Source organism: Vicugna pacos, chromosome 1, assembly GCF_048564905.1.
Source record: "Vicugna pacos chromosome 1, VicPac4, whole genome shotgun sequence".
In the NCBI taxonomy this organism is placed as follows: Eukaryota; Metazoa; Chordata; class Mammalia; order Artiodactyla; family Camelidae; genus Vicugna; species Vicugna pacos.
This window is the reverse complement of record NC_132987.1, coordinates 66328137-66351257: the sequence shown is the minus strand read 5'-3', so window position 1 is coordinate 66351257 and position 23121 is coordinate 66328137. Positions and strand designations below refer to the sequence as shown.

Sequence of the window (23121 nt, the reverse complement as noted above, 5' to 3'; positions counted from 1 at the left end):
AATGAGCTATGTCTGTAATTAATATTGTGATATGTAGTTTTATCCTTAAGAAAATGCTTCTGTTATGATAGCCCATGGACAATATAAACTGAAAAAAAAGTCATGGTCTGCTTTATATAAGGCAGTATTATTGAGCTCCATTTCTTTACCCACCACACTGAGCTAAGCCCCATGTGAGCCTTGTCGGGGCCCCAGGGGTCCAGAAGCTCCCCCTCTTCCCTGCCCCAAAGGCTTCCTGAAGCCAGATTCATGCCTGCCTCTGTGGAAAATAAGCTCCCAGTCATCGGCCTCCTACCAGTTGCTGGGGTAAGAAAATGTGGTTCTGAGAGAGCTCTCATAGGGTGTTACCCTGGCACTCCACCCGCCAAATACTGTAGCTACGTTCCCTCCAGCAGTGGGTAGGTACAATACTGAATGTTGAATGACAGAAACAATCAGGCTCCAGAGCCAGAGAGACTAACAAGTTGGGTGACCATGGACAGGGCACCTTCACCTCACTCAGCCCCAGCTTCCTGTGTATAAAATGGGGGTAATAACCACTCTTTTCCTTCAGCACTCTTATGTGGATTAAATGAGATAACTGTATATAAAGTCCTTTAGCAGGGTGCCTAGCACATAGTAAGCACTCAATAAATTTAGTTAATATTATTACTGACATTGTAATTTTTTTCATTTGTTTAAAATACGAAACAGCACTTATTTATTTACTATTCAGATTTTAGCCACAAGTCCACAGATCACAGTAACTTTCTCCACAATAAGCCCAAGAACTCTGGGGCCCAGTTCAAGGGGTCCCAAGCAACATTACTCAGGGCAAAGAAGCCCAAAGTTCAGTCCCCCAAGGGCCCCACGCTCCCCCTACCCCTGTGGTGCCAGCACCCAGACCTCCAGCACCAAGGGAAGAGCGCTCCCATCGGGCTGGCATTTCTAAGCTCACTCTAAATGCTGCTCTTAAGCAAAGGCCAAGTAGAGCAGTCAAATCTATGTGAGGCCTTCAAGTTTACGGCTCCTGATGACTTCTTCCTCGGATCATTTTCTTCCAAACGGCCACCTTTCCATGACTTTTAAAGTGACTTGTGGAGATGACGGTTGTCAATTAGATGAAAAGGCATTAGAGGCACCACATGGGAGCACAAGTGGGAGACACAGAGAAGGTCTCACACAGGAAGACCTGGTGAGGCTTCTGCTCCCGCCCTGGTCATGCCTCTGAGCAAGACCCAGAGCCGAGTGAAGACTTACATTGAATATTTTACTTGGACTTTTAAAAAAGACTGAAAGTTTGATGGCTTGATTTTTATTTTATTAATCAAAATAGCTACGTGGAAACAACTGCTTTACTGTGCAAAATGCCGCACGCTCGTCCTTACCCCGTTTGAGCTGGACGTGCGGCTCACCCTCACGGCTGAGCTGGAGGAAGAGGCTGGTCAGGGAAAACACGCCATTTACATGGAGCGTCACCTCACCCAGTGCTTGCAAATAAAGTCGTCTCTCCCGATGTTCTTGTCAGAAAAGGAGACTCTCATTTGTACATAGCAGGCAGAGCTTTCAGCACAAAATCAGGGTTTCAAATACGAACCTTCATTATTTTTCTTTAACAACCTAGTTTCTATCTCAGATTCCCATTCAGCCTAATGACAGAAACTTCATCTTAGTCAAACTGGGGTTTTCTCAGTAACTTCAGAGTTTTCTGAATCAATGTAGATTTCTGGGGTTCAGTTCAGAGGTTTCTTCCTCACCCTTCCAGGAAGGTTTTTGTAATGGAAGGAGGTGGGGTTCCCCAGACAGCTGCAGCTCCTGTTGACGCCTCTGAGCCTCTGAGAACATTCTTACCACCCTCAGTGATTGTAATGCCTCCATGCTGGCAGCCTCTCAAGCATCACATCCACGTGGCCCCCAGTCATGGAATCCACAGTGATTTTCACAGTTGCATTACTTTGTCCCAACCACAAGGCCCCTCCCAGGCCCACCAGATCTCCCAAGAGGAAGGACTGGGGCCTGGGAATTACCAGGCGGCTCTCAGGCCCCTCTCTCCTGGCCCCTACACTGCTGCGTCTGCTTGACGGCTGCCTTCCCAGGATGCTATGGAGAACTCAAGGAGACTAACAAGCTTCCAAGGTGCCAGAGAGGGAACAGGGCATGATGCTCCAAACCTGTAGAGGCCTTTGTGGAGGACTGAACAATGGCCACCCAAAGGTGCCCCCATCCTAATCACCAGAGCCCATGATTATGTTATGTTACATGGCAAGGGGGATTAAGGTTGCAGATAGAATTAAGTTTGCTAATCAGCTGGACCTTGAGATGGCAGATTATTGTGAAGTATCCAGGTGGGCCCAAAATAACGACGTCTCCTTGAAAGTGGGAGAGGGAAGCAGAGGAAGCCATTTCAGAGCTATATGATGTGAGGAGACTCCACTAACCGTTGCTGCCTTGGAATGTGGAAGGGGCCACAAGCTAAGGAATGCGAGCTTCTAGGAGCTGGAAAATTCAAGGAACCAGCTGTTCCCTAGAGCTTTCAGAAGGAACCATCCCTGTCAACACCTTGATTTTAGCGCAGTGAGATCTTTTTTGGACTGCTGACCTCCAGAACTGTAATAAACATAGGTAAATAAATAAATAAGTAAAGCATGATAAATTTATGTTGTCTTGAGCCACTGAGTTTATGGTAAATTTTTTTACAGCAGCAACAGGAAACTAATACATACAGTGTTTTTATTGTCATCTCCTTCCCTGAGCTCAGCTTTGCTCAGAAAGAAACACCTGCTCTCAATCTAGTCTCTCTCCAACTAGCTCCCTCTCTGTCCTCCCAGGACAAAGTTCTGTCCCTCCAGTCTGTTTGGAGAGGTATAAACCTTGTTTCCTGAGTCTTCTGGGCCTTGGTTTTAGATAATTAACAGCCCTGTTCTCCCAATGCATTATCTCTTAGTAGCAGAAACCTGAAAAACAGTAGCTTCGAACTAAGTAGTTTTGTTTTCCTCTTGCATAAAAGAAGTCAGAAGTTTTTGGAAAGATTCTTTAGAGTCTGTTGGCAATGGGAAACTATCTTTCTTTTGAAAATAAAAATGAATTACTTAGTTATGAAGGATTTTCACTCAAATGAAAGAGCTTCCTAGAAAAGTCTAAGAATTTACATCTCGAACTTAGCAGGTTAACAATCAGCATGTAACATTTCACTCTGAAAGCCCCTGTGATCATCAAAACTTTTCTAACTGTGTTAGTTTTAATTTGGGGGAAATTAGGCCTGCCCTATCTCTGTCTCCAAAAGTTGCATTTCAGGACAGTGTTATTTCTCCTCTTGGCCTGGCTAAAGTCATAGAAGCTGGAGGCTGGCTCTGCACAGAGCTGGAACTTCCCCTTGCTCACCTCCTGTGTTTGACCTCATGGGTGTTGGATGAGCAACGGAACATCAGTAAGGGGTGCTGGTTAATCCCTGGAGGAGGTGACCTGTATTGGTCTGAGCCCGGCTGGTCATTTCAGGAGTCTGTTGAAGACAGAGGCAGCTCCCAATGGTGGGTGGAATTAGAATAGGTGGAAAGAAGTTGTTATAGTGAGATCACTGGTCTCCTGGGGACCCTGTATTTCCTGTCCCTCATCATGGAAAAATACAAGGGGTTGGAAGAGAACTTTGAATGAACTTTGCTGTTATGCAAGAAGTGAGGTAGGAATCAGGGATAAAAGTACAGGATAGGACCAGTCATGGAAACAGAGGTACATTCCAAGCATACGGAGAAGAATTTTAGCTTTGATGGGAACTGCTCAGCCAGTGTCATAAGAAGTGAACCATTAGAGCAGCCAGGCAGGAGCAGGAAACCGGGCAGAACCAGCATGAAAGTGCATCTGGGAACTGGAGGGACAACTGTGACCCAAGCATCAAGTGGGGCAAGGGGACCTTCTCTGCTGCTGGAATGAACACCACATCCCTCCCTCCCCTGAGTCTTGCACTAGCGTGGAGGGAGTTTGGAGTGGAGGCCGGGTGCCTGTTGACATCAAGAGCTGGACTGGAGGAAGAGGGAGCGATGGAGGTAACATCATAAGCTGCTTCCCTCTGATATTTGGGCCTTGGCTGTCTGGACAATCAGCTAGACTAAGAGGCTAGAGCCAATATAAGCAATTAACTCTGGGACTGGGTTCCCAGCACATGAAGGACAAATGCTTGAGTATAGTGAAAATAGGTAAGAGATCAAAGCCAGAGAATAATTCTCAGAGTCAGTACAGGATTTGATCCCTGACAAAAGCATCGGGAAATGTGTTTGGAAGAATGTGTCTATCTGTCCTTCTGTCTAATGGCCTGGAGACAGATACATAATCGTTTAATAGTGACTACGTCTGGGTGTTAGAATTAGGAACGATTTTTTCTTTTAAATATTTTTCTGGGGTTTTTCCATTAATTTCTTTCCAGAAGCATGATTTATAGTAAAACAAGGAAAAATCTGTTTCTTGGATTATCCAATGTGATGATAGTATGGTCATGTTTTTTGTTTGCTCTTTTTTTTTTCTTTTTTACTTTTTATTTAGAGATCATTTCACACTTACCGAAATTTTGCAAAAATAAGTTAGTACAAAAACACTTGTACCCCTTCTACCCAGATTCATTTATTATTAATATTTTACCCCATTTGCTTTGCTGTAGACACTGTGGTCATTTGACAAAACATGATGAACACTGACGTATTTATGGGTGAAATCATACACATGACATATTTATGCCTGGAATTTGCTTTAAATTTCACAATGGGGGAGAAAATAAGTATTCAGGAAGAAAGATAAGAAAGAAGAGCAGAAAGTTAATGGTTGTTGGAGCTGGGTGATAGGTACATGAGGCTTCATTTTTCTATTCTTTCTATTTTTTGTGTTTCTCAAATTTCCATAATAAAAATTAGTGTTAAAAACCAGCCAAAGGATAAAAAAGAATTCACCAGTCAAAAGATTTCAGTGATTTGAATGGGAGAAGTCAGTCCATCAAACACACAAACAAAAAGAACCTGAAAGTCCGCCAAGCAGCTAAAATTTTAATTGAAAAGCAAAAAAAAAAATAAAAAAATAAAAAATAAATGTAAGACCTTTATAACAGGGTTCAGAAAACAACTCTTTAGAGCATATCAGAAAGGCCTTCTTGGAACTTGGTGAAAGGCATTTCTTCTGGATTTCATGTGATCTATTATGATCTTATCCTTGGATGAACCTGCTGTGGGCTGGTTCAAGTTTTCTGGATTGTCCTTGAGCAACAGGTTTAACAGATCCCTCTTTGTTTTTGTGCTAGTAATTTTTCTTTTTGTTTTTAAACTTTTTTATTGATTTATAATCATTTTACAATGTTATGTCAAATTCCAGTGTAGAACACAATTTTTCAGTTATTCATGAACATACATATATTCATTGTCACATTTTTTTCTCTGTGAGCTACTATAAGATCTTGTATATATTTCCCTGTGCTGTACAGTATAATCTTGTTTATCTATCCTACAATTTTGAAATCCCAGTTTATCTCTCACAGACATAGAATACAAACTTGTGGTTGCCAAGGGGGCAGGGGGAGAGATAGTAATTTTTCTTTAATGTGTAGATTCCCAAAGAAAGAAGCCAACAGACAGCAAAATTAATTAGTACCCATGTGTTCTGGCTGCATGAGACCCTACCTGGGCCACATGCAGGTAGGCCTGCACGCAAGAGACAACAGACACACTGCTGAGGGCCTGCAATGCAAACAGGAGAGTCCAGAGCCCAGCACCCAGGGGATGGCTGCGGAAATTACTCTATGAGCCCATTGCAGGACAGTCCACTCACAAACATCAGATATGACAGGCATGTGCACGAGGTCAAAGCATGTAATCAAGTTTAGAAGTGATGTTAAGGGGGAGGGCAGGACACAGAATAGTATGTCCACATGGAATAACATGAATGAAGTTTCATTGAAAAGGATACAGGGGGAAGATGGGAGGAAAACAATGCACTGTTTGCTTCTTTCTTTTGTAAAGTCACATAACTTCATTGACATGACAGTGGTGGGGGTGAAGGGGAGAGAAAGAGGAAGAAACACAGTCTTACCTGAGGCACTTGGCTAATAAAGCCAAGATTGCAATGGACAGTAGATTGGAAGAAATCACTCATAGACCAAATCCACCCAAAGTCTTGACTGGATAGGTAATGGATAGAGTGACTCTATTTCCCTACACTCTGGCCAATAGTAAGTGATCTTAGATAAAGTAGAAGGTAAAACATTCAAAGAATAATTTTTAAAATCACTTTGCTATACAGATGTGGGAAGTAAACTGTAAACGAATTATGAAACAAAATGTTATTAGTATTCCTCAGTGTCTCCAACCAGCCTCTTAACCCTCCTCCCCTCCCCCAGGATGCCAGTGAAGGCACCAGCCATCTCTGCCCTGGACTTCCACAACTGTGACCATCATACTGAGTAAGTGAGACTCCAGAACCTCACTTTTAGTGAAGTGTTAAGTCTTGGCAGTACATGGGTCTGGGTGTCAACAGCACGATCTACCTCAGATCTGATTTGAACAGATAACCCTGGAGATGCATGTGACCCTCACCTACATTTTTGGACTCTTCCTGCACCTCGAAGTAACAGAAGAAGATAACTAGAATGTTAGATGTTGAACTGAAGTGATTTACGTGATTTAAGCTATTTGGATTCTCTTAATTAGAGTCAAAGAAAAAACAACTCCCTTATCAAAATCAAACAAAGCCAGTAAGTAAAGCAATCTGACTTCAGATATATCAGATAAGGCAATATTTTAGATACAGAAAATTTTAATTAAATTGGCATATTTAAGACTGAAAAGATAAAGTGGACACAAACCAGCACTCTCCTCAGGAACCAAATTGTGGGTCTACCTGGTCATCAGAGTGTAGTTTTGTGATAAAATCCTTCTAATGCCTCTTTTATTAAATTCTCTGGAATAGGGTTTCACATAGGATCACCTTTTACTAAATTTCAGTGCAAAACAAACAAACGTATAAGGTTGTAGGGTATTAAAAGGACCCATGTGAGTAACTAACAAATCTTTGTCAGCTCACTTCCTGTCGGAGGCAGAATAAAGGCCCCCAGTAATGTCTATGACATAATCCCCAGAACCTGTGAATATGTTATGTTCCGTGGCAAGGGAGAATTAGCTTGTATATGCAATTAAAATTGCTAATCAGCTGACACTGAGGTAGGAAGAGTATCCTGAATTATTCAGTTGGACCCAATGTAATCACAAGGGTTCTTATAAGTGAAAGAGAGAAACAGGAAAGTCGGGGTCAGAGTCAGAGATTTGAAAATACTATTCTGTATAAAATAAATAAGCTACAAGTGTATGCTGTACAGCACAAGGAATAAAGTCAATATTTTATAATAACTTTAAATGGAATATAATCTACAAAAGTATTGAATCACTATGTTGTACACCTGAAACTAATATAATATTGTAAATCAGCTATGCTTCAATTAAAAACAAAAAAACCACTATGTATAATTTTTTTTTAAGAGAGAGCTTTGAAGATGCTATGCTCCAGCTTTGAAGAAGGAGGAAGAGAACATAAGCCAAGGAATGTAGGTGGCCTTTAGAAGCTGGGAAATGCGAGAAATTTCCCTTAGGGTCTCCAGGAAGGAATGCAGCCCTGCCAACACCTTGCTTTTAGCCCTTTTTGGACTTCTGACCTCCAGAACTGGAAAATAACAATTTGTGTTGTCTGAAGCCACTATAGTTGGAGTAACTTATTACAGTGGCAATAGGAAACCATTACACTTAACTTTTCTAATCTGTCAGTGGGGGGTGGACTTTTCTGCTCCAGCTTTCTAGGTTGCAAATTCCTCCAGAACCATGAAAGAATCAGTCTTGCAAATGATTTTGTGGCTTCAAATCACTGCAACTTCTGAAAACTTTCACGTGGCAATAGGAATTGGTTGTCATAAAGTTAATTCAACAATATGCTCTTAGAATTAAATGACACTACAAAGAAAAGTCAGGCAAAAGTCCTGGTTACTTCAAAAAGTCAATATAATTTTTTAAGGCCTTTCTAGATTATAAAATTCTAAATAGTAACCAAAAGTAATGAGTGAAACTTGAATTTGAGGGAAATTTGGGAAATGAGAATATGGACTGGTTATTAGATGAAATTAAAGAAGTATTGTTAATTTTCTTAGGGATGACAATGTAGTTATAGAGAAGAATGTCCTTATACTTGGGGGATGCCAGATGAACTGTTTAGAAGTAAATGGTCACAATATCTGCAACTTACTTTTAAATGTTTCACAAAAAATATATAGATACATTAAAATATATGGCAAAAATATTAATTGTTTATTGGGGTGTTTATTGCACTATTTTTCTGAATGTTTAGAAAATTTTTAATAAAAGTTAGCTATTTATTTTTATACATTTAAACTTTATGTTTGTTGAGCTATTAGCTCAAAACTTTACATTTTAGCTTAAATGCTCTCTGTGCATAGAACTTTCCTCCTAAAATTTTTTTAAGAACTCAGATTTGTGGCTAGAATGTGGCAAGATAGGTACCATCATATGTAAAATAGTTTAAATGAGTTTCCAGTTAGAAAGCTAATGGGAAAAAAAGTGATGTCATTCTATGAATCAGTGGAAAGTTACTGCTCTCTAATTGAAGAAAGTAACCTGGTGGACTGGGGATTTTTGGTCTCAGCAGGTCAGAGATTTCATTTCTTGATTTTGCCAACAGAAGGAATAAAAGTGAAACTCTGAAAATAAGAAATGAAAACCTATGGACAAGTAAAAAAAGGCAGGCACAAAACTTATTCCCTGAACCCCAACATTCTGGAACCAGTGGCAGAAAGAAATTGGAAGAAATTTGTGTTACCCAGTTTCCTATGGACATATTACTAGAAGAGAACATCAGAAGGAATTAAAGAATTGCATTCTAGTCAGTCCATAGATAAGAGAATTAGCTAACAATAGAAGGAAAAACACATTTTTTATAGTTTACCTATATATGTGATTGGTCAATACTGATTTCTGATAAAACAATACATAATAATTTAAAGTTTTTATTTAAACATGCAAATAATCTTCATTTTTATTTGAAAAATATACAGGTAAAATCTACAATGAATTTAAGAAGAAAATTGTAATTTGAGCTCGTGAATGGCATAGCCAAGACATCTGCTACCACCTAGTGGACAATAATTGAATTACAGGAAAAGCTTGCAGTGAGCTGGTTAAGGGGAAACTAATTCAAAATTCAAAATTCTGGTTCTCTGGAGAAGAAAGCTCGCGAAAGAGAGACATCGGGTCAACAAGGAAGCTGAGTCAACTCAACTAGAAAAGAAGCAAAGCCATCATGGCTTCAGTGTCTACTCATGGAAACCAAGACAAAGGTCCCCATTTGCCACCACCAAGCAAGCAGTCTGTTGTTTTGTCCAAAATCAAAACTGCACGTCCACAGAGCAGAGATTTCAAAGATTATCCGGGAATGTCAAGAAGAAAGTTTCTGGAAGAGAGCTCTGCCTTTTTCTCTCATAAGCATGCTTGTCACCCAAGGACTGGTCCACCAAGGTTATTTAGCAGCTAATCCAAGATTTGGATCATTGCCTAAAGTCACACTTGTTTCTGTCTTGGGATTTGGCCTTGGAACAGCATCGTACATAAGAGTATGCCAGAGTAAATTCCACTCCTTTGAAGATAAGCTGTGTGGGGCTGGGTTTGGTCCAGCACATAACAGACACTGCCTGCTTACCTGTGAGGAATGCAAAATAAAGCACGGATTAAGTGAGGAGGGACGTTCACAACCTTCGGCTTCCTAAACTCTGTGGCTGTGGCTTTTGAAGTTTCTAAAAACCTCTGAATTTGTATACATTTAAAATTTCAAGTGTGCTTTAAAATAACATACTTATAGTGGAACAGAAACATTCTGATTTTTCTCACTCTGTTGAAATGCTTTCAGTGTTCATTCTCAATTGACTTGAGCATTACATGTTTTTCTGCTACTTAAGATCATGTTGGGAGCATTCACACACTGAAAGAAATAATGTCGCATTCTTGCTTGCTTACAGCTAATTAAAAGGATTTAGAGACATCAAAGAAAAAATTCTGGTTCTCTGAAAAACTAACAAAAATCAAATGAAATCAACCAAGTAATAAATGACAGAAGAGAAATAACCATCAAAACAGAAATTTTTGAAGTCATAAGCAACTACTTTGCACATCACTATGCAAATACATTTGAAAAATTAGATGAAATGGATAATTTTCTACTATAATACAGTCTATCAGAATTGACTCCAACTGAGATAAAAAGCTTAAGAAGACTGATGTCTTTTTTCAATTGAAAAAAAAGGTACCCAGGTGGAATAAACATCTGAAGCAAGACTATAATTTTCTTTTAAAATTATTTGAAATTGATTGTAATAAACATGAACAAATTCAACGGGGAAAAAAAAAGACAGATGTCCATATAAAAAATAGAGACATTTACCCACAAAAAAGGCACCAGACTCAGTTTCAAAGGGAAATTCTATCACATCTTCCAAGACCAGATAGTCCTCATACAACATTAATCTAGAGATGAGAAAAAGTCCACATTCTTTCCATGAATTAAAGCATAACGCTGATCCCTAAACCCAACAAAAATGATACAAAGAAGATGACAGAGCAATATCACTGATGGTCATTGATGAAAAAATCCAAAATAAAGTATTAGTAAACAAGACTCAGTACCACATTAAGGAAATAACACACCATAACCAATGGATTTATTTCAGGAATACAAGGGTGGATTATTATTAGAAAATTAATTACTATAATTCACCATATTAATAGCTCTAAGTAGAAAAATCATGTGACGATCTCCATAAAGGCTGAAAATATATTTGACAAAAATTAACACCTATTCTTGATGTAAAAAAGCACTCAAGAACATAGGAATTAATGGATATTTCCTTACTGTAATAAAATGTATACACTGCAGTCCTAAAGCCAGGATCTTACAGATGACTTAACAGTGTATCTATAAATCTTAGAGCATTCATAATAAAACTAACCATGCAATAAAAGAGTTCTAAGGTTAGCAGGAGATAAAGCTAACATAGAAATCAATAGCATTTTTGGTGCACTAACAAGAACCAGTTAGAAAATATAATAGAAGAAAAAGCCCTATTTACAATAGCAACCAACAAAATGCAAATTCTAAGGAATAAACTTAACAAAAACTGTGCAAAATCAACGTGAAGAAAACTTTAAAACACTCTTGAAACACCCCAAAGTAGGCTTGAACAAAAGGAAAGACATTCATGTTCTTAAATACAGTCACATTAGAAAGCTGTCCATTCTTCCCAAGTTAATTTATAAATTAAATAAGATTCTAAAGTTCATATAAGAAAAAACATAAATATCTTCTTTAAAAACTTGAAAAAGAAGAGCTATAAGATAAAAGCAGTACTCTGTACCAGATATTAAAATATAGAACATCTATAATTAAAGTTTGATATTGGTACATGAATAGACAGACAGATCTATGTAATAGAATATGAACTCCAGAATTAAACTTAAGTATATATGGAAATCTAGAATGTGATAAAGGAAGCATCTAAAAACCACTGGGGCAAATATATGATATTTGAGGACATTTAGAGAACCATTTTGAAAAAGATCAAATTGGATTATACCTCAAACCATACACAAGGAAAATCTCCAAATGCATCAGTTCTAAATGTAAAAAATAAAAAATAAAATCATAAAAATACTAGAAGAAATATATGGTGGATTCCTTTACAAACTGAATGTGGGAAAAGACTATGACTTGAAATCCAGATTCAGTAAAAGGAAATACTGATACAGTTGACTACATAAAAATTAAAAATTGTCACATCACAAAAAAGAACACCAAAAGTAAAGTCCAATGCCAAATCACTAACTGAGGGGAAAACATTTGCAACATGTATCACAGATAATGGGCAATATCCCTAATATATAAATTATTTTTAAAAACCATAGGAAACAAAGACAAAAAAAAAATATAAAAATAGGCAAAAGATATGAACACACAATTCCCTTATTGTGAGAGAAGAAAGTCTGTGAAGATGAGCATGCTCTTGTCCTAATGGTTTGTAAACAGAGCTACAGAGGCCACCAACTTCTCTTTTAATAAAACAGTAAACACCAGGAAGCTGCAAGGGCTTTTAATATCAGGTGTTTCAAACACCTCTGAGTGGTACTTAACTGAAAAGAGCATAATGAGTTAGAAAGCTGTGATAAAGTCTAACAACAGGGTCAGTTTTTATCAATGGTTAATGACAGCTGAAGCCTTGAAGATAGCACCAAATTGTACTAAACGATTTTGGATTTCTTTACATGTGGCTTTAAAAGTGACTAAGGAAAGTATGCATGCTTCTCTAAAAAACAAAGCAAAAATAAAACTCTATTTTTATTTCTAACAATTGAGTAGACATTGTTATGATCTCTTTAACCAACGATTCACTGTTAAATGGTTGGAATATAAGGTCAGCTCCAACCATGAAACTCTGCGATACTACAATAATACATTCTCTGTCCCCTCAGCTGGGCATGCATAACCAAAGTGCCATTGGGCACTTGGTGGCAATAGATCCTAATTGTCCACAAAGTTCTTAAATGGTAATAAACAGCCTGCTAATGGATTTGGAAACTAATTTATAAAGACATTTCATGCAGGTCACAAGATGCTTTAGTTGGAAAAGTTAGCAAAATCCTGAATATCCTTTAAAAGGGCATTAGAAGCAAAGCAAAAACATATTTCTCTTTGTTAAAGATAGTTGTGGATACAGTCTGGAACATTCCATTAGAAGAGATCTGTGGAGCTAAAAAAGGTCCAAAGGGAGAATCGAACCGCTCACATAGTAATGAGAACCAAAAGGATACAGACTGAAAAAAGAGGTCACGAACAGTACTTCATACTCTTTAGCCTTCTGCTCTTGAGGGAGCCAGTTACTCTGTCAGAGCTTCAGTTTCTTTGCCTGAGCCCTGAGTTAGATCAGGGGTCAGCAAATTTCCTGTATAGCATCAGATAATAAACGTTCTAAGCTTTGTGGGCCACACATTGTCACAACCAGTCAACTCTGTCATTGTAGCAAAAAAGCAGCAATAGACAATACATAGAAGAATCAACATGGCTGTGTTCTGACAAAACTTTATTTCTGGACTCTGAAATTTGAATGTTACATAGTTTTCACATATCATGAAATACTACTCTTCTTTTGAATTTTTTTTTCAACTGTAATTTGCTGCCTCTGGGCTGGACGGTCCCTAAGCTCCTTCCCAGCCCCATGTCTCTGTTGATTTAATTGCCATGGATTCTCTACTCACCTGCCCCTGGGGTTACACTTCTTTTACACCTTCTTGTACTCTCTTTTACAGCATAAAGCAGTTTCTCAAGCTCCATTTACTCACATCTCATTAGATAAGAATTATAAAGATGTCACATCATACGTAGCTCACAATATTTTAAAAGTAGTTATCTTTGGTCTTCCAAGCGTATGTACAAAAATGGGTTTTCAAACTTCACACATCCTTCCTCTCCCCTCACCACAAAGAGATTCCCAGGTTTGTCCTCGTGCATCTGAGAATCACTGCCTGACAGTTGCTTAAACTAGAAAACTCCCAGAGGGAAAGCCCCCCAGAAACCCTCACTTCTCCTTTCCACTGGCAAAACATCAGCTTTCCACAAGCCCTGATGTAAGTGAGGATGGCCAATTCAAGTTTACTGCGCAGAACAGCGAGTTCCAGGTAAGACTCTGATTTGACTTCCTCTCAGTCCTTTCTTTCTTCCTCTTGGTCAGAATCCGCAGGACAAGAGGGAACAAGGGTCTCTGCACTTGCCCTTCTCCCCTGTTCACCTAAGACCGTAGACAAGATCTGATCAGCTTGATGGCCACTCAGCTGGTTACAACTGCTGCAAGAATGAAACGTGGGCACCTACAGTCATGGTCCCTCTGCATAAAACGCCTCTAAATTGTAGAGCAGGAGAGAAAAAAGTTAGCTGCTTTTAAACTCCTACCTGGTGACAAGCAGCCTTAAAACTTCTCCTAGAAGGATGTAGGGGTTCTAAAATGGCCTGTCTCCATAATGAATTCTTTCTCTGTTAAGGAGCCTCATCAGAAAACATGCCCTGGGGTGTGAACACTGAGTGCCCACAGTGAGCCAGCAGCATTGGGTCACATTGTTTTTCGTGTGACCTGTCCACCCTGTGAAGTCCATGCAGGCTCTTAGCACCCTTGGGGCACATGAGGAATCAGGGCCTGGAGGGTTAACCCAGTTACCCCAGGTCACATACTTACCCAGGAGGAGCTAGGATTCTATTTCAAACCCGCCTAGAAAAGCAGTTACCCATTCGTTCTGTCTATGTCTCTCTGCCATATCTGTCTGTCTGTCTAGCTATCCATGTCCCTGTCTATCTCCTCTCCACATCTGCTCCCTGGAAAGCACTAGGTCACTTATGTTTGAATAATTAAAGTCCCCTGGAAGTTATCTGGCCAATCAAAGCAGGTTAAAAGGCTCCAAAGAGACGTTGCCCACTGGGAACTTACCAGATGATACAATCTGCAGCGTTCTCTATCCAGTCCTCATCATAAACCCAGTTATGAGAAATGTTATTTTTGCAGGATAGCCAGAGGGAGTAGAGCTCAGGCTCTTAATACTCCAAGTCTGACTCTTAGATCAAAACATTAGAGACCCTGATAAGCCACTATTTGATTTTACTGAATTGTAAAACATGTGACCTCATTAACCTGCACTGAAAGTTAATATAAAAAACTAAGGTATACTTTAATAGTTCTAAAGCAAATTCTAAAGCTTCTAATTATTAATTAATTCTTCAAATACCCAAATCACTGCTTCATTTCTTCGAAATGGTATGAAGGGACGTCACATATTTTTAAATAACTCAATGATATTATAAGATTTTGTATGGATTATGTCCTACAATTCTGTCCCATAAAGGCTTATGCTCCATAAAAAGTGCATGCTTGAATTTGAAGCAAGGTAGCTGAGAGTCACACTGTATCTCATCAGTATTCTTGTTGGGATTTTAGAAATTTTTAGTCATTTCCACAGAAAGCAGAAAAACAAATGAGTGGATATAAAGTTCAAACCATAAGCCCAAGTATCAAAGAAATATAACTTGAATTTCTATATTTCTATTTCTGGTTTGAGCTCTTGTCTCACAGGGAAACAACCTTAATGCTTTGGGGGCTCCCCTTACCCTCTTTGGGTTCTGTCATTTTTCCAGAACTTTACATAATGCCAAAGATGGGAGAATAGGGGTCATAACGTGATTCCAAGTCTCAAGTAGAGATGCCCCCTATTCCAGTCAGCCTGCCTCCCCGCTCCCACCCCACACTTGGGCACAGGAATCCCTGCAAGGCTGCCCAGCCTCCCACACAGCTGGATGCACCTTGAAGCTACTTTGTCTTTAGGGTTTTGCTATCACCCTCCTTTGCTCCAGGACCCAGAGATTTCTGAGCATTTATCAATTTCCTTCCCCTTAGCTCGGACAATATTTTCAAGCCTCACTTTGGTTTCAGACAGACATCTTGTCCACCTATCCCTGTTCTAGAATGTAACCTCTGAGATGCCAGAAAGTGCAGCAGACTTCTGCTTTCTAACATGCAACATCCCTTCCTTAAGACAATGAGGACAAGGTGACCACTAGCTTGAATGGACAGGGCTATGAATAAGAAGAGCAAAAAATATAGATAGATATCTGAAATACTATCTGGCCTACTTTTATTTTTCAGTATTTACATAGGCTCTCAGATGCCTTGCTTACACAATTTTGTATCTATCATCCTCTCATATACTGAAATGAGTTGTCAAATTTACTTTCTACTTTTAACCTGAGTTTCCTCAGTTGAGTATTCTCTCTGCTTTGGCCCTGTATTTCTATAATACCAAGGATCCTGGGACTTGAAAATATAAACTCAACCTGACCCACAAAATCAGGGCACCTGATCATTTTCACTAAGGAAACTGGAGTACTAACATCCTCTAATCAATAAATATGGGCAGGAATTTATATTGAAAAGTGTTTATGCAGCACTGTTTATTGGCAAAAAATCAAAAACAACCTAAATGGTCAGTAATGGAGACTGTTTCGATAGAGTTAGTTCACATGATAAAATTCTATGCAGCTGTTAAATGTCAAGTAGTGGAAGAATATGTGATAATACAGGGAAATAGTCACAACAAAAATAATAACGGCAGTATGCACTGTACAACCACAATTTTATAAAGTACCTGCTTGAATAGAGCTAGAGCCAAAGGCTGGAAAGTCAAATGGGATCTCTGCGTGGTGGGATTATGAATGGAATTATTAAGAATGATTATTTTCTTTTCATATTTTTGAATATTTCTACAATGCACATATATTGTTTTCATTACCAGAGAAATCATGTTATTTAGAAAACTAAAAGCATTTACTGAGCTTATGATTTGGGCACTTTGTAGAAGCTGTTCCTCAATAAAAAATATTTTTAAAAATAAACAAGAGCCTGGATATTTAACAGGAGAATAAGAAAGAAACTACTCCTGAGGTCATCTCAGCCTTGACTGGGCTTCCTTCTCACCAAAGAAATCTTTCGTACCCATAAAATTTCTTAGTTATCCCATGGAAAATGTGCTGCCTTTTTTTTTTTGATTCTCATATATTATTGTGCTTTATAAAACTGTTTTCCAAATTGTACGCACACTAGTTGCTGATCCAAAAAGGAGATTATACTGCAATTATACTGTCTCCCCAGAGTTGACTACAGAACCAGGAAGTGATCAGAATATGTCATACAGATTATGAATGTGCTGGTCCATGGGTTAAATGAATCATCAAGAACCTGTTGGGTGAAAATCTAGTCTGACTACTTGTCCTGGACTTAACAGCTCCTGACTCCACCCTCAGAGCTCTGCCCTGGCTGTCTGACAGCCCCACCCTCTTGCACAAGCTTGCGGACTGATGAGGCAGAGCAATGGTGGTCAGGAGGAGGAATGGCGCTTGACTGCGCATGTCTAGTGAAGAATTAAGAATGTGAAGAGTAGGATCTTGCCTGCCATTGCTGAATATGGGCCTGACTTCACCTATAACCCCTTTATTTTTTTCTTATATCTGAATCAGTTCTTAGGTCCGTGTGGAGTTGTCATCAGTCAGAGTTTGCCTCAATCTGAGGTGCTGTCCCCTGCTGCTTCTGTTTGGTTTCAGGGTTGCTGTGTAGCCGGCGTGGTGGAAGGGGTGATTTCTGTGACTTGTGCTGAGAACCGTAATCTGGATAATGTTCTTTTAACTGATCTCTGACTCTGAATCTTCAGAGGAAGCCTCAAAATTACTTCCTGAGCCTCTAGGTCTAGGTGACTTTTAATTAACATTAGTTTAACTTCCAGGATTTTAACCATCCTCAGTTCATTTATTCATTCAACTATTTATTGAATGCCTAGACTGTGTAAGACACAATACAAGGCACTGGGGATGATATGGTGAACAAAAATGACAGGAACACAGACCAAAAGCAAAGCAAAATAAGCAATCCAAAAAAAAGCAAAACAGGGAATTCCAATAGACTGTGGTAAGAGCTCTCGTGGAGAAATTGCAAAGTGCCGTTGGAGTGCGTAGCGGAGGCATATGGATGGCAGTGGGGGAGGGGAAGTTGGGGCAGAGGGGAAGTTGGCGGGGGGAGGGGGGAAGGGATGGGGGGATTATGTCCCAAGAGCCTGGGTTTTGTATTAGTTTGCTAAAGCTGCCGTAATGAAGTACTGCAGACCAGAGGGCTTAAGCAATGGACATCGGTTTCCTCTCAATTTCAGAGGCTAGAGGTCTAAAGTCAGTGTGTCAGCAGAGCTGGTTCCTTCTGAGGCCTCTCTCGTGGCTTGCAGACGGTCATCTTCTCCCTTCGTCCTCACCTGGTCTTCCCTCTGCCTCTTTTTGCCCTAATTTCCTCTTCTTATAAGGACACCAGTCATATCGGATTATGGCCCACCCTAATGACCTCATTTTAACTTAATTACCTCTTTAAAGACCCTGGTCTCCAAACAGAGTCACATTCTGAGGTACTGGGGGTTAGGACTTCACCACGTGAATTTAGGGGAGACGCACTTCAGCCCGTAACAGGCCGGAGGGAGAAAGAGGATTCAGACAGCCAGTTGGAAGCACAGGAAAAGGTTCGTTTCCAAGAATAAGCCAAGAGGCAGCGCGAAAGGCACTCAAGGAGAATTAAGCAGGAACCGAATCAGAAAGAGCTTGTGAGGACTGCATCCTAAGGACAACAGAATGCCGCCGGAGGGTTTTAATTAAGGAAACAATATGGTCAGATTTGCTTCTTAATAGTTGGCTGTTGTATGAAGAAGGACGGAAGAGGAGCATGGTTGAGGGGGAGATCAGAGAGAGCTACTGCTGTCATCCAGGGGAGACCCAGTGGATCCATTTTTCTAGATCGGTTAGATTTTACCTTTGAATTAAGCTAGCTCAGGGGATTTTCACACTGGTCATTTTGCTACTCAACTGCTTTTTCTGCATTGCCCTTCCATCCATATATAAGAAACAGAATGTGTAAGCCTTGTGGAACTTGCATTTCCCACGGGGATGTGTTGAAGGCAGCCCCCACTGGTTTCCGTATCTCCTCTTTCTAGGACCATGGGAGAAAAGTCCATCAGGCCTTGCTATCTGGAAACAGCTGTGCTTATCAAAAGAAATTAGTTTGTTCTTATTTTCTCTTCTCCATGAGTCGTGTAAATGATCTTGCTTCCTTCTTTGCTTTGGCTCCAAAGGACCTTAAGAACCAAATCTGTAGCATGTCTCTGGCCACTAGCCTTGCCATAGAAACACTAGCATTTAGTGGAAAAAAACTCACTTTGGCTTCATTTTTTTTCTTCTTACTCTCATTTTCCTTCCCTCCTCCATTCCCAATTTCCTCTATTACGTATGGTACGTGTTTATCGTGTTGCTGCGTTTTAAGCACCAAAGCAGGCTGATTCAAATCCTTTGTAGAATATTGCAGGTTGGAAATAGATGATCAATTCAAGATGGAAAGTTGAAAGCTGTAATTAGGGTTGTCTGAATTACCTTAAACCCAGATACGTAAGGAATGATAACCCGGCCAAACAAAGGTTCTGTCTGCAATTTTGAAACCTGCTTCAGTTGTTCCACAGGTTTCTCAATTATGACCTGCTTCCTGGCTTATCCTCAGTTGCTGCCCAATACAGAGATTGCCAAGGCACTGGCTACCCACACTTGGCAGGTGTGTCCTGCTTTTCTTGCCATTAAGTTGTCGGTCTCTCCAGAGCCCAACCATTTTCTGTATGAAAATACAGAAAATATTTTCCAGCTTACCTGGAAAATATAAGCCCAGCTTATCTGTATGAAGAGAAGAAAGAAAGGAAAACAAGAAACGAAGAAGCTGACCCGTGTCATTCTGGTATATGTGAAACATTGTTTTATCGGTCAAGAGACACAAACAGGCAGACAGACATCAGAAGGTGGTAGAGCCCACCAGCAAAGTGATTGACTGGATTTCCCTTCCTTGGGGGTTTTCAAGAAAAGACCATTTAAACAGCTAGTTAAGTCTAGTCTCAGCCCTATGATTAATCAGCACTGTGAACCCAGTCTGATCCTCAGTTTCCTCAACTGAAAAAATGGAGAACTTAACCAAGACAGGTTCAGCCAACGACCTGCAAGGACTCCAGAAGTCTCCATTGGATAGTGGACCCTATGTCCCAAAAAGAAAGTGGTGAGACCTATGAATTTGCCCCCACAGTTGCTGGGCAGATGATGTGTTGATAACCTAGGAAATACAATGGAGCCAAGACAACCATCTCTGCCATAGAAGAGATTAAAATCAGACTGTGGAGAAGATAAAGCAAATAGAAGTCTACTAACTGAGACAACAGGAATATACAGTGCCAACCAAATGCTAAGGGGACCAGAAGGCTCTGGGTGGTGCGGGTTTTGAGAGCAGAACTGAGTGTTAATTATTGGAGAAGAGGAGGAATAACATCCCTGGCAAGGGATTGCCTGAGCAGGAGCATGGAGGCAATAATGAGAATGAGGAAGAGGTGTGGGAGCCACTGAGATCCACCTGGAGGAGTCTTCTGAGCAAGGAGACTGACTCAAGAAGAATCATGTGTGCTTGAATCATGTGGTTCTATTAGAATTTAGAATGGATTTGATAGATAACAGAAAATTCCCAAGTTATGGAGCAACTTTTTTTTTTAAAGATTTATGAGAAAGAGTTTGATTTTCAGGAGGAACTAGAAGGGCAAGCCCCAGCCAGGAAGTGTCAGCAATATTCCAGCAGGGAGGTGACAGCTTTGATGGAGTGATGCCTGTGAAATTGGCAAGGAAGGGTGAATTTGAGAGACCTTGTGAAATCGTAACTGCCAGTGTATTTGAGTAACTCCTAGCAATATTGCCCCTGGGTTTCTGGGCAATGAGTCTTTAAGATGGAGGTTTCCAGCATCTCAGTAATACTATGCCAAGTCCTGATTTATTTCAGTTTCATGTAAGGCTTGGGTTGCTAATGCTCTGTTTCAGTCTTTAGAAGACCCTCTATAAGCATACAGTATTCCTAAATATTGGTGGATGTAAAATAAGAGATTTATGTTCAACTGCCTTACCTTCTTTCCCAGGGTGGCTGGAGCAGCATAGGGGAAATGACACAGATGGGAGAGAAATGTTGATCAGTTTGGCTTTTAGTTAACAGTGCGGTGATGCTATGACCACCTTCTGTCCCCTGCTGACTGAAGAGCTCCACCTGTTCAGGCACAGAATCCTCAGCTCCTCGGCTGGAACCGGGGCTGTGGCCACTGGACCAGGTCAAACACTTCTAAGGACTGGCACATTACATGCCCCCAGATAAATGTTCTACAGTGTGAGCCCTGAATCGACTTGCATCTAATTCAATATGAACAACACATGTTACCAACATCTGTTTTAACTCTTTCCTTGGGCGATTTTCATTTGTTTTCTCTTTGTGAAAATGGCTGCCCTGTAGTAATGGACTGCTCTTCCACTTTCCACGCTTTCACCTCCCTACTGCCTCTGTAAGCTTAGGAAACCAACATTCTTATTTGCTAGGTCTCTAAATTTAATGCACACAAGAATCGCCTGGGAGCATTTTTTTAAATACAGATTCTAAGGCCCACCCTAGAGATTGTAATTTAATAAATGTGGGATGGGGTGCAGTCTCCGCATTGAAAAAGCATCCCAGGGGATTCCAGTATAGGTGGTTCCCAGATCATATGTTGGGAAGTACTGCTCAGCTAAACCGGCAACACAATGAGCCCATGCCAAGCCAAACTCATAAATTAACATTTATCAAGAAACCTTTGAGAGCCTTATGTTCATGAATGAGCCCATGTTTCCCAGGGTGGAAGCTGACTGAAGCCATGCTGGGAGACAATCCCGGTGTGTTTCTGGCAGGGACAGAATTTTCTCCCTAGCGAGAGGTGCAGTAACATTGATTGCATAATATTACTCCACCCTGGCACTAGTCATAAAAATTGACAGAGCCGACTCCAGGATTGCCAGATCACTTGATGAATATTCAGGGTGAATAAACCCCACAATCCCTTCCCTGTTCCTTCAAAGAGAAATAACAATGCTCCACAGGGACCAGGCTACTGAGCAAAGGTGTGAATAACCCCTGAGGCCATGTAAGATTTTCTACATTGTTCTGTTGACAGCCTCACAATTTAGGGCTACTCCCTAAATTCACATAACCTGGTTACAAGCCTGGCATCTAATGCCTTTACCAACAGAAGAACTATATACATAATAGGAATATTGTTCTTAGGGACAAGGGAAGGACAAAGTTAACAAACAAGTACCATTTCCTTCCATGTGCCTTACTCTTTGGATTTAGACTTCCTCGGAAAGATACCTGAAATTTGCTGCCTTTTCCCCTTTCTCTTGGCTCATCAGGACCTGAGGGGAAAGAGACCCTTAATAGCAAGTATATAGACCTCCTCTTATATAGTAAATTTATTTTCAACAGGAACATTGATTAATTTCAATGGTGAAAGAAGGTTGGTTGGTCGGTTGGTTGGTTTTTTCCAGTAAGTAGTATGGAGCAACCAACTGTCCGTAAGAAAAATAAAAGAAACTTGCCCTCCCTCCCTCACAGATGGATCATACATTTAAATGTAAAAGCTAAAACCATAAGGCATCTAGAGGGGAGGATATAGCTGAGTGGTAGAGTACACGCCTAGCATGCATGAGGTCCTGGGTTCAACCCCCAGTACCTCCATTAAATAAATAAATAAATAAACCTAACCCCCCCCAAAAAAAACATAAGGCATCTTAAAGAAAATATAGGAAGATATATTCCTGAACCTAAGGGTAGATAAATATTTTTAAAACATGTCATAGGCAATATCTTATGAAAGAAAGAATGGACTTCATCAAAATGGAAAACTTCTGCTCATCAAAAAATACCCATTGCAAAAGTAAAAAGATAAGCTATAGACTGAAAGAAAATTAAACAGAGAGATCTGACAAAGAACTCATATCCAGAATATATAAAGAACTTTCCGATACAGGAAAAAAAAAAAAAGCAGAGGACAGGCGGCAAGACTTAAATAGGCACTACATAGAAGAAAATATCCAAATGATCCATAAGCAGATGAAAAGGTGTTAAAAATTATTACTTATCAGGATATGCAAACTACAACCACAGTGAGATACACTGTATAACCATGAGAATGGCTAAAATTTTAAAGACTGACAAAACCAAGTGTGAGGTGGATGGAGCACCTGGAACTCTCACGAATTGTCAACAGAGTTTAAAATGGAACAACCACACTGACAATTATTTGGCAGTTTTTAATAAAGTTAAAAATACACCTTCCCTCTATCCCAGGATTTCCCCTCCTAGGAATATACCAAAGAGAAATGACTTGTTCATAGCTGGTTTATTCACAATAGGCAAAAACTAGAAGCAACCCAAATGCCCATCAGCAGAAGACTGGATAAACAATTGTGGTATACTCTCACAATGGAATACTGCACCGCAGTAAAAAAAAACAACAAACAAAAAACAAACAAACCAAAAACTATTGATAAAAGTAACAACATGGATGAATCTCAAAAACAGCCTGAGCAAAAGGAGCCAAACACAAAAGAACACCTACAGTGTAATTCCACTTA

At 39.9% G+C, this 23121-nt stretch overlaps 1 pseudogene; it reads left to right on the top strand.

Annotated features, from left to right (window-relative positions):
• Nucleotides 1-9248: 9248 nt before the first annotated feature.
• On the top strand, nt 9249-9772 carry LOC102528664 (OCIA domain-containing protein 2 pseudogene; annotated as a pseudogene).
• The last annotated feature ends 13349 nt before the right edge of the window (nt 9773-23121 follow it).